This window comes from Quercus suber, unplaced genomic scaffold, assembly GCF_002906115.3.
Source record: "Quercus suber isolate HL8 unplaced genomic scaffold, Cork oak 2.0 scaffold_375, whole genome shotgun sequence".
NCBI lineage: Eukaryota > Viridiplantae > Streptophyta > Magnoliopsida > Fagales > Fagaceae > Quercus > Quercus suber.
In genome coordinates, this window is record NW_027069827.1 from 54,733 (window position 1) to 65,707 (window position 10,975).

The following is a 10,975-nucleotide window of genomic DNA, read 5'->3' on the forward strand; positions in this document are numbered from 1 at the left end:
TCTTGTGAGGGTCACATGTTTGCTAATGTTTTTGTAGCTTATTCAAGACACTTGGAAAAAGAAAATTCAAAGAGTAAAAATGAAATCAAAAGATCTATGATAAATGAAGTCAACAGCTAGCAATCCATGACATTCACTTTCAATTCACTGTACTCAAACCTCTCTTTGCAACAATTACAAAGGGATAGTGACCCCAATCTTGTAAGGGTCACATGTTTGCTAATGTTTTTGTAGCTTATTCAAGACACTGGAAAAAAAAATCAATGAGTAAAAATGAAATCAATTGATCTATGGTAAATGAAGTCAACAGCTAGCAATCCATGACACCCACTTGGGTGGGTATCTATATTCTATAATCTCGCCTGAATACAAGTTGCTATGAGACCCATGATGCTTGTGATGAAAGAATAACACCCCTTTAAGATAAGGTTTTTATAAAACAGATGACCAAAATTACTTTTTCATTAAGATGCTCCAACCATACCAAAACTTTTATTAATTCTCCTCCTATTTATATTCAACATTAATATGTGCATACTTTCCACTCTCTTCCATTGTATCATCTTTATGGGAAATTCAAAAATTGCAAACCTTTCGTGCAAGAAAAGCCTCACCAACATAAGTCTTACATCTTACTCCTTTCTTCTCTTTGTACCAAAAAAAAGGAATTGAAATGGCAGATCAAATTCCGGCCCCATTTTCACAAAAATCTGCGGTGGCACAGAGTTTGGTTTTTTATTTTTATGTTTTTGTGTTGGTTGGTGGCAAACCATGAGAGAATGCAGTTTGTCTTTGGTAGAAGATGAAGAAGTTAAACTATGCGAAATTGTAATGAACAATTATTTGTGTCATCGTGTGTTCTATTTAAGATCTTATAATAGAATTATCTTAAAATCGTTTTTAAAAAATCTAAATCTAACTTTACTCTCCTTAACTTACAATAAAAGAAGGTAGAAGTGAAAAGAACAGCAATACTTGGATCATTAGATGACAACTTGAATTTAATGTAAGTTTGTTAAATATAATATTTTGCCTCCAATGATTCTAAATTAAACTTAGGACAATAACTTATGCCACACAAAAAACAAAAAACAAAAACAAAACAAAACACAACCAAAAAATAAATAAAAAACCTTAGTCCAATCTGTACAGCTTTGGGTCTAAATTGACAGAATTAAGAAATCGAGATTAATTGTGTCCCAATAGATAAAGTTTGTATTTGAGTGTTTTTGAGACTTTCCCCTCAAAAAAAAAACAAAAACAAAACATTTCCTCTTAAATTGACCCATTCATCCATTAATACAGCATTATGACAAATAATTTTATAAAAATAAAAATTTAAATAAAAAAAAAATCGGTCGATTTAGAATTGTAGGCTATCTTCCATTTTGATTGAAGGAAAAGTCTGTTGTAAACATAATAATTGGTCAACTTATATATATCACTACACCCTCCAAAAAAAAAAAAAAAAAACTTATATATATCACTATATCAGTCTAACTTCATTTGTTTACGGAACATCATAATACACAAGAATTTCTTCAGTACGGAATTTATATTTTCTTCAACAATAAATATCCAGCATATCTGGGACCCTCAAAAGAATAGAAGTGTAAATAATTAGCTGCGTCACCGGTAAGGTAGCTAGCTTTAGTTTGCATCTCCCACCAGAACACCATGTTAGTTAGCAATGTGAACAACCGAACAAAGAGCCACTAAAATTGGTCGTATATTTCGCCAAATTTTAGTCATATATTTCGCAAAATGCTTTTGCAGTTCAATAACTAGGCATTTGATAGTGTTTCTTTTGAGAGATATAATAGAACTTTAACGTATATTATTCGGTCCATGATTATTAATCCAAATCAATTTTGACGTAAGTAAGATTGTGATCTCAAATCTCTTATTCATTGAAAAAAAACACTATTGATTAAGCTAATTAAAACTCATATCTCTTGTTTCTAATATATATATATATATATAAGAGGTTAAGTTATACCTAGTATAACTTTACAAGAGTTGCACATTTTATAGACTATTGATTACTATTAGATCTAAGAGTCAAAAAACACTCATAGTAATATCATTATTACTCTTAGAAATTAGTGATTTAGGCATTAACTCTTATTATTAGAAAAAAAAAAAAACCACAGCATTAACTCTTTTATTTTATTTTTTTCCATATCATCATCTTCTCTCTCCATATTTCTTTTTGCAGTATACTTTCTTCCTCTTTTTATTTATATATATATATATATATAATAGAATTCTAATCTAACATAATGTAAGTATATATGTGTGTGAAACTTCCTCCTAGAGACTTGAACTCCGGCTCTTACCTCCCACACCCCACAAATGCTTATATTTGTGAAGCGACTATCACAATTAAACTTTCTTTTTGCAGTATACATTCAGGCCTCCATCATTCATAAAATGCCCAAGATTAAATTGTTGGTGGTTGTGGTGGTAGTGAAAGTGGTAGCGAGTAAAGGGCTGATAATAAATTAAAAACCATGCCAAACCGCTCAATTAAATTTTGATTTGTACATCACAAAGATCTGCGTGGCACAGAGTTTGGTTTTTACTTTTTATGTTTTTGTGTTTGGTTGGTGGCAAACCATGAGAGAATGCAGTTTGTCTTTGGTAGAAGATTAAGAAGTAAAACTATGCGAAATTGTAATGAACAATTATTTGGTGTCATCGTGTGTTCTATTTAAGATCTTATAATAGAATTATCTTAAAATCGTTTTAAAAAAATCTAAATCTAACTTTACTCTCCTTAACTTACAATAAAAGAAAGGGTAGAAGTGAAAAGAACAGCAATACTTGGATCATTAGATGACAACTTGAATTTAATGTAAGTTTGTTAAATATAATATTTTGCCGCCAATGATTCTAAATTAAACTTACGACAATAACTTATGCCACACAAAAAAAAAAAATAAAAAACAAAAAACAAAAACAAAACAAAACACAACCAAAAAATAAATAAAAAAACCTTAGTCCAATCTGTACAGCTTTGGGTCTAAACTGACAGAATTAAGAAATCGAGATTAATTGTGTCCCAATAGATGAAGTTTGTATTTGGAGTGTTTTCAAGACTTTCCCCTTAAAAAAAAAAAAAAAATAAAAAAAAAATTTCCTCTTAAATTGACCCATTCATCCATTAATACAGCATTATGACAAATAATGTTTATAAAAATAAATAAAAATAAAAAAATAAAATAAAATAAAATAAAAAAAGTCGGTCGATTTAGAATTGTAGGCTATCTTCTCATTTTGATTGAAGGAAAAGTCTGTTGCAAACATAATCATTGGTCAACTATATACATCACTATATCAGTCTAACTCCATTTGTTTACGGAACATCATAATATACGTAAGAATTTCTTCAGTACGGCATTTATATTTTCTTCAACAATAAATAATCCAGCATATCAGGGACCCTCAAAGGAATAGAAGTGTAAATAATTAGCTGCGTCACCGGCGAGTTAGCTAGCTTTAGCTTGCATCTCCCACCAGACCACCATGTTCGTTAGCAATGTGGAGAACAACCGAAGAAAGAGCAACTAAAATTGATCGTATATTTCGCCAAATTTTAGTAGTATACTTCGCAAAATGCTTTTGCAGTCAACAACTAGGCATTTAATAGCGTTTGTTTTGATAAATATAATAGAATCTCAACTTATGTTATTCGGTCTATGATTATCAACCCCAATTGATTTTGACGTAAGTAAGATTTTGATTTCAAATCTCTTGTTCATTAATAAAAAAACACTATCGGTTCAGCTAATTAAAACTCACATATCTTTCTTATCAAAAAAAAAAAAAAACTCACGTATCTTGAGATGGTTCAAGTTACACTTAATGTAACTCACGTATCTTAAGCATTAACTCTTATTATTAAAAGAAAAAAAAATACCACAGCATTAACTCTTTTTTTTTTTTTTCCTTCCATATCATAATCTACTTCCTCCGTATTTTTTTTTACAGTATACTTTCAGCCTCCACCATTCATAAAATGCTCAAGATTAAATTGTTGGTGGTTGTGGTGGTAGTGAAAGTGGTGGTGAGTAAAGGCTGATAATGAATTAAAAACCATGCCAAACCGCTCAATTAAATTTTGATTTGTACATCATTGGGCAAGATTAAATTGTTTAATACAAGCTATCTTTATTTTGTTTTAAAGCAGGAACGAAAGGAGGGATGAATTGACTCCATGCGGAATAGGATTTTCCTTTTAGAAAGACTGGTTGAAAGAAAGGGACTTTGGGAACATAAATTGGGAATAAAAACGTCAAACAGAACCCCACTAAGAATTTTTTATTTAAAAAAAAAAAAAAGGAGTCGAGTCAGAAATATCATCATGACAGGATGAAGCGTCATTTTGCGGAGGGATGATTGGTACAGCGTGTTGACCAGAAACACCAATCTGACGACGGGATGGGCGCTAGCTGATTCCTCATTTGGTATTTTCCAAATGCTCCCCACAATTTCTTCTATAAGAGAATCCACATTAGTCTGTGAATAGTCTTGCAAAATACATAAAGTAACTATTTTTATATATTTTGACCAAAAAACACCCACATCAGTAGATGTAAAATTGTGCAAAATATATACCTAGCTGTGTAAATGAACAGTAACTGTGTATATAAACGTTTTTTTTTTATTATTTATTTTCTCTCTCCCCTATCAAACTACTTCTCTTCCCCAACAATTACAATAAGCCAGCGCGCCAGAATAACCACCAGCCACCAAACCCAGCGGCACCACCAAACAACGCAACCTAGCACAAAATATTAACCAAAATCAACTGAAAATTAACCCAAAATCAATAGAAAATTAACCTAAAATCAACGAAAAAGAAATTAGAAAATCCAACTCAAAATCAAGACAAACCCACTAAAAACCTAACTCAAAATCAATCAAAACTCACCAGTAAACCCAACCCAAAAACAATCCAACCCCACCGGAAAACCCACCCAAACCATACTCAACGAAAAACTCACATGAAATGCCCAACGGAGCCGGATCTGTTGCCACTGCTGCTGCCCGATGGTCTTCCATTGCTGCCACGGATCTTCCATTGCTATAGTCGGTTGGGGTGGGAGGTGAAGGGTTGGTGGTGGAGGAAGAGAGGGAGGGGTGAAGGAAAGAGGGAGGGCGAAAGCGAGAGGAGGCCAAATCGGTAAAGGGCTATGACAGCAAGCTGAATCAGCGGTAAGCTGGATCGGTGTGGCTGCTATGAGGAAGAGAGTGAGGGAAAGAGAGGATCAGGTGAGAGCATTTTTTTTTTTTTTTTGGGAGGAACGTGAGAGAGCTGATGTTGTGGGTGTTTATGAGAGAGAATGGTATTAATAAATAATAATAAAAAAACAATAAATAATATTATTTAATTAGAAAAGATTTGTAAAATAGATAAACTAATGTGGGTATTTTAGAAATGTGGTAGTGTAAAATAGAAAAAGTAAGTTTTTAGTGTGAAATAGACAAAATTTTTAGACGGACTGATGTGGTTGCTCTAAACTTTGACTCTAGGCTGCAAATGCAAGCGAAATCACAATTAATTTTTTAAAAGAATAGAGTCAGTGATCAACTGATCATAAAATACAAAGGAAATGAGCTATGAAAAATGGAATGAAATGCCAAATATCTAATTGGCTATTCATTGAAATTTATTTGATTTACAGTATTTCCATGGCAAATTAGAACCAACTACTTCCTAGTAACTAACAACCAAAGAAATTCAACATTATAATAACAATATGAAAATTTGGATGTTAATTCACTAGAAATAGAAAAACATAAAACTAAAAATATATTGGATTCGAATTGAAAAGGTGTTGGTTACCACAGAATCGATGTAAGAAAAATATAGCAATGGAGAAAAAAAAAAAAAAAAAAAAGATGGGAGGGAAATTTAGAAATGGAGAAAAAAAATATATGGTTTTGGGTTTTGACAATGGATGTAAGAAATTTATAGAAATGGAGAAAAAAAAGAGGGGAGGAAAATTTATTTAGGTGGACTAGTAGAGGAGAATATTAATATAAGGAGAATATTGAAGTGATGAGTCACTGCAAGATTCTTAGAAGCATCTAATACATTTTAGTTAATAATAACAAAGAATGACGAAAAGAAGACGCTATCTTTCTTGTGCAAGAAAAATAAAATTTGAAACTTAAGAATGTTGAGAATAGGCACTTGTGCAAGGTTAGGGATGAATTAATTAGGAGAGAGAAAGAAAGTAGAAAAGAAAATAATATAATATTCTCTTAAATTAATTAGGTTAGCTAATGTGGAAAATAATTAATTTTAAAGATGATATTGATCATAATGATTTTCTAACCATTAGATTTCTTAGAAATCTATGGTGTATAAAAGGTGTAACTTTTGTGGAGTTACATCAGGTGTAACTTGAACTCATCTCTTCATATATATATATATTTGGGTTATGTTTAGAGGTAGCATATTTGGGGTAGGGACGGAATTAACTTAGGGTGAGGGAGCCATGCCCCCAGTCTTTGAAAAAAAAAATCCACTAGTATATATATTAGCACAAAAATTACTTATGACTCTAAAACTAATATACTTGGCCCCTCTCTCTCAAAAAATTTATAAGTTGACCCATGAAATCCCAAAAATGAAAAATTTATCAAATCATTCCTTGTCTAGTTGTCCCAAGAACATCAAGAAAAACCTTTAGCCAAACATTTGGACAATTTACAAATCTGGACAATAAGAAAAATCTACAAAACAATTCACATATCTGGATTATAAGAAAAATTTTGGACACTATCTAAACAAAAACAATTACAACAAATCAATTAAAAATAACAAATCACAAAAACCCAATAGCCTTTACTCAATTTCTATCTCTCATTTAAGAGCTCTCTGCCCCTCTCAAATGACTCTACCCATAGCTACAAAGACAACTCCTATGCTACTGATCGCTCCATCCACACACCAATTAGTGTCACTAGCAGCTTGAATCAGTTAGTGTCTTTAACTCACCCATGAAAAATAAAATAAAATTAAAGAGCCGCTACTCTTTAACTCAACATGTGGATTTTTTTTCTTTTGAATGATAGAAATTCATTAATTTTTAATGTTTTATTTACTTTGGAACACACTTTCATGCATGCATAAATGGTAATACACATGTAAAACAATAACAATCTATTATTTTGTGCCTTACCTAAACTACCACCAAAGCATGTGTGAGATTAGTGTATTGGTAATAAACTTTGTGCCTTAGCTAAATTAATGTAAGGGATAATTACAATTTACCCACCTGTGGTTTGCCTCTAATTCTATGTGCCTACCCGTGGTTTCAATTTTGACACTTTGCCCACCTAAGGTTCTCACCATGAATGTGCATAACCCACCTCTCCACTTTCCGTTACTCTAACACAGAATAAGTAAAAAACAAACCCAAAACGGATCAAAACACTCTCATTCAAATCTTGAACATGAAGAACATGAAGGATATACCCAAAATAATAAAGATCAGAAAACAATAAATACTAAAGACTAAGCAATAAACACTAAAGACTAACAAATCAAGCTAATCTAAAATAAAGACTAAAGACTAAAGACATAACAATAAACACTCTCCAACACATAAGACCCATTTTTCTTTTTCTTTTTTTTTTTTATGTGTGATCTGTTGTCCAAATCAAGCATATATACAAGGAAAGTGTGATCTGGTGTGTATTGGTGAAAAGATACAAGGAAAGTGTCCAAATCAAGCATATATACAACGGCAAAAATCTCTTCCTGAACCCACAATCGACCACCAAACTTCACCCATGGCTTTGCTGAAGGCCATCGAAGAGGTCCTTATCAAGATTGCTAGCGCCATTCTCAACCTCATCGACAAGCACTACAGCGTTGAGGTTGAGAATGGCGATGACGCCGAGAATGGCGATCTCATCGAAGAGGTCCTCATATAAGAGGATGATTGTGAGATCCCCGGCAGAGACAATCTCGCCGAGGATGACTGTGAGTCCTCAACACAATCTCATCGAAGAGGTCCTCATCAAGATCCGCGATCTTACAGTCGTCGTCTCACTGAGTGATGGTCTGCCATTGTGACCGTCCTCGCTCCAAGGTGATAGCGCCGCCGAACTTGACACTCGCGTGTGGTGCTCTGGTGGACTTGGGTCCTGGGTCTTGGTTGAGATCTGGGCGAGTGGTTGATTTGAGTGTAATTTGACATACTCGCGTGGGGTCTTGTGCTGTGGTGGACTTGGGTCCATTGTCTTGGATTGAGATTGTGGTGGTTGATTTGAGTGTAATTTTCCTGGGTTTGAGAAGTCTGTATTTGAAATTGTTTCAAATATATGCTTGGTTTAATCTGTTTGTTCTTAAGTTCCTGGATTGTATATATGCTTGATTTGAATTCATTTGTTCTTAAGTTCTATGATCAAATGTTGTGCTATATTTTGGGTTGTATTTTGATAGATTTATGTTTGATGGTATTGCTTGATTTGATATGTATTAGTTTTCTGGATGCATGTTCTTCATGTTTGTGTGTGTTCTTCATGTTTGTGAATGGTGAGAAATTAATACCATATTGTAATCTTTTTTCTTTCTTTTTTTTTTTTTTTTTTTTCTTGTTTGGGAGGAGAGAGATATAAAATGAGCATAAAAAGACTTATTTACCCCTTTTTTTAACAGAGGTGGGTTACGGCACACTCACGGTGAGAACCTCAGGTGGGCAAAGTGTCAAAATTGAAACCACAGGTAGGCACATAGAATTAGAGGCAAACCACAGGTGGGTAAATTTTTAATTATCCTTTAATGTAATGATGGAAAAGCTTTATTATTTACTTAGTGAAAGTTTTCTCCAAAAAAAAAAAAAAAAAAATCTTTGTTAAAAACTCAAAGTTATTGTCCATTATCATGTGATTGTTTCACATATCTTTTTTTATTTAATTTTTTTAATTATTTTTTCAAACTTGCATTTTTTCAAAGGAAAAGATCTCACATCTTTATGCTCCCTCAATTTTAACCAAGACACCAATAATTGTCTCACCCTTTTTTTCGTTGAATATTAATGCGTGATGTTGATTAACCTTTATTTTAGCTTAGCTGTTTTATTATTGTAATGTTTGAGATGGATTTGAACTTTTAACCATAGTTTTTTCTTTTATTTTAATCTTATATATATATATATATATAGCATTATGAAATTATTAGGTATAGATTTATGTGAAAATAATAAATAGATTTAAAAAAAATTATAATGTGAATAGAATAAAGTATCAGTCTAACCACACTTAGACTTTAAAAATATCAGGACGTGTCAATTGACTTACAAAACCTTTGATTATAAATTTTTATTATTGATTTTTTTTCAAAAAAAAATACAAGAAATTAAATAAAAAAAATTAATGCTAATAATGCATCGTTGCCAACCTCTAGAATTGATATTCCAATTTTTTAAAATTCTTGAACAAAGAACTTTGTCCCTCCCTAATTTTGAATCCTGATTCCATCCTTGGTTTTTTTTTGGGGGGGGGGGGGGGGCAGTAAATATGTAAGTTATCTATTAAAATTATTTTAAAAAAATCTTTAATTCAATCGAATCTAATTTTGCCTAAAATTCAATAGAATTTTGTAATTTCAAATTTGTTCAATTCAATCTATTAACTATTAACTTTATTCAATTCAATTTTCCCATTAATATCCGTTAGGTGATCTATCATAAGTGTCCAAAACTGCATAGTTTTGTTTTATTTTCTACATTAAAAAAAAATTCATAAACTAAGAAATTTTTTTTTTCTTAAAACAATTAGCAGTTAATACAAACCAAAAAAAATTGTATAAAAAAAAAAAAATCAAGTGGCTTTCTTGGAGATCATACTTCTAAAAAAAATTCTTTTCTTTCAATTTTCTCTATACTTTTGCAAAAGTTTACAAAGAAGCATTTGAATTTATAGGTTAGCTTGTTAAGGTTTTACATCCAAATTTAGGGTTTATTTAATTCTATATTGATTTCAAGCCGATATGTGATTCTAAGAGCAACTATCAATTCAAAATCGAAGTGAAAATACATGGATGCTTGGGGAAATGAGTTCCAAGTGTGTTGGATTTTCAATCACGGAGTTTGATATGAAATTAGGGTTTTGATTTGGGTTTGGATTGTGCATTGTTCAAATTGAATGGTTATGAATATGATAATCAAATAAACTATATGAAGCTCGAAATGCCAAATTTGAAGTGGTGCATGCTAGAAGAAAGAAGAAGAAGATTATTCATATTCTAAAAATCCCAAGGAAGACAAGGCAATGAATATTGCTCACTGGTGTTGTTTGCAAAAGAATGAAAGAAAAATAAAGTAATGGTCACAACATGACAAGATTAATACAGTCCATCTTTACAAGTGAATAAACATATGTTTATACATTATCTATCCTACATTCAAACATTGCTTGAGGCTTTTTTTTTTTTTTTTTTCTTTTTTTTTTCTCTTAGTATTATTAACATTTTTTTTTTAATGTAGCTAAGCCTTGTTGACCCAACCCAACCAATTTAAGGACATATCTAGCCCCGAAACGCTAGACATGCCATCTAAGCCCACAACCTCAATATGTGAGAATCAACTAGCAAGAGCCATATATCTTGCCCCTAAAGGAGTAAATCCCACCAGAATTTCATCCATAATGGAAACGTCAACAAATTCATTAAGGCCACTACTATACTGGGGCTACAATTAAGAAAATTTTTCATTAATGAGCCTTATATCAAGAACTCCTAAACTAGAGAAGTTGCAAAAATTCTGCAAGCAATATCTCCTTAAAGAGTTTTGTGTGTGTGTGTGTGGGCGGGGAGATGGGGGATTAAAAACACTAGATGTCAGTGACATAATCAATAGCCGGTGTCAACCAAACATCAAAGTGTTTAGATTTGATGCCACCTTAAGGTACCTTAAATTTCTTTTTTTCATTGCTATTCCAATGCATTATTAAT